At 41.8% G+C, this 2,296-nt stretch overlaps 1 non-coding gene across 1 annotated transcript; it reads left to right on the forward strand.

Annotated features, from left to right (window-relative positions):
• Positions 1–1,687: 1,687 nt before the first annotated feature.
• LOC116523119 lies at positions 1,688–1,869 on the forward strand. Its single transcript, XR_004257046.1, has one exon. It is a non-coding gene; the product is annotated as a U2 spliceosomal RNA (small nuclear RNA).
• The last annotated feature ends 427 nt before the right edge of the window (positions 1,870–2,296 follow it).

Below are 2,296 nucleotides of genomic sequence, written 5' to 3' on the forward strand. Positions count from 1 at the left end.
ACGACCAGTGGTGGGTTGCTGGTGGTAGTACTCCCCGTACCGGAGCCTGCCTGGAGCACCGGATACCGTTCCGGTAGGGTGCTCCGGTGGGCCCACCAACCCGCCCGAGCTCCTTACCGGTCTTTTAAGTCTTTGGCGCTTCCATGCATGTGCATGGCACGTACAGCGCCTGTTCGATGCTTTTCTCTAAGCAGCTGGAGTGTCGCGGAGGTGCTAAGAAGCATGCGCCTGCTGCACGTGTCCATTTGGACGACGCCGGGCCCGTTCCAACCATACCAGTTGGAACGGGATCCGGAATCCACCACTGCAATGGACTCCCTGCTCAAAAGTTACGTATGACCTGGTTTCAAAGTTATGGCCACTGCAGCACCCCCACTGTCATTTGCCCTTATCACCAACGATAACCTTCCTGCCTGTCTCCCCCCACAAACACCCAGCTGTATCCCCATAGGCCTTGTGTCTTCTTCCGACTAAGCCCTTTGCCCTATCTTCTACATGCATTCTCTCTGCATATGCTTAATATATAAATTTCTGTAATTAACTATAAGGTATTGTTGAGTAATGGGCTGCATTACAAAGTTTGTTGGCTCTGCAGTTTAGCGCGGAAATAGAATTATTAGTTTCATTTTACCTTTATGAAGTAATAAAGTTATTTCTTTCTTTCTAATTCCAAGCTTCATTGTGCTCTTTTGTATTGTTGCTTCTGGAAATATAACACCGTCATGCGGCATAATAACATCACTGTTGCTTGACAGTCTGAATTATTGTTGCTTGCTTATTAATGTATTTATGCTTTTTTAATAATTTGTATCCCGTTGTTACAATATCAGGGGGAAAAACCCTTGTCAAAATGCAAGAGTCAATTTTAGAATTGTGAGCTGCCCATAGTTTTTTGCTGAGATGGGCAGCTACAGAAATCGAATCCAATCAATCAATCAATCAATCATACCAGACAACCCATGACTACTTGTCATTTCAGAGATATTTCCTTATCTAAAGAGAGATGGAATGATCATCTCAAGCAAAAAAGCAGTGGAAACAGAAGCAACTTGAGAAAATATAGGTGGGAAACTGCTTTCATGTTCCCAAATGTTCTAACCTCTGTCTAATCTTTTTCAAAACATTTGAAGTTTCAAACAATAAGTTTATAAAACTGAAGAAGAAAGAAGAGAGGAGTGTTAAAGGAAAAAAAGACTTTGTGCTAAAATGGTAATGATGCATATAAGGGAAGGGGAAAGCAGATTTTGTTCACAAATGATTTAAGTTGGTTTCTTTGGGAGTTTATTTCCTCTTGTATAAGTCTCATGGAATCCAGTGGGGAACCGGATCAAAGGGATAGAAGATTATGAATTAATTATTAACAAAAAGAGATTTACAAATTTATTTCTCAATCCAGAAGTTAAACTTCTGTTTGATATTAAAAGAAATATTGAGCTTGATTTAGATCAGGGGTATCAAACTCAATTTCATTGAGGGCCGCATCAGGGTTGTGTTTGACCTGGGGGGGGGCAGAGGTGGGCATAACCAGCTCGATGTAACTCCTGTCAGGGGCGCCTGTTGTGGCCCTCCTAAGCTCTGTTTTCACTGGCAGAGCCACTCTGGGCCAGTCCAGGGCGGCCCTGTGGGCCAGATCCCAGCATCTTGCGGGCCAAATCTGGCCCCCGGGCCTTGAGTTTGACACCCCTCAATCGCTTCTTGGCCTTTTGGCTAAGATCAAGTGTAGTATCTGTTCTTATCAGTTTAATATCTGATATGTTCTCTATTTGAGAACTAAATATTAAATGAGTAGAGCCGAGGTGGCGCAGTGGTTAAATGCAGCACTGCAGGCTACTTCAGCTGACTGCAGTTCTGCAGTTCGGCTGTTCAAATCTCACCAGCTCAGGGTTGAGTTGGTTCCGAGGTGGGTAAAATGAGGACCCGGATTGTTGTTGGGGGCAATATGCTGACTCTGTAAACCGCTTAGAGAGGGCTGAAAGCCCTATGAAGCGGTATATAAGTCTAACTGCTATTGCTATTGCTATAGATTGACACCAAGAATACACATATAAAAGCCCACCAGTAGTTTGCCGTAAATTATTTTAGTTTTAGTTTTGCTCAGTTATTTTTTTCAATAATTCAATGTATTTCAGTACTTTTGATTTTTTTAAATCACATGATTTACCACATAAAATTAAAAGTTTATTCTTCATTCCAACAGAATCAACATTTATTGTTATGTGACTTATCTATTTTTGCAGTTATGGAACAGCAGTATACCATCTGAAAAATATTTAGTGCCTGTTTTTTTCTTAAATCA

This window comes from Thamnophis elegans, chromosome Z (assembly GCF_009769535.1).
Source record: "Thamnophis elegans isolate rThaEle1 chromosome Z, rThaEle1.pri, whole genome shotgun sequence".
In the NCBI taxonomy this organism is placed as follows: domain Eukaryota; kingdom Metazoa; phylum Chordata; class Lepidosauria; order Squamata; family Colubridae; genus Thamnophis; species Thamnophis elegans.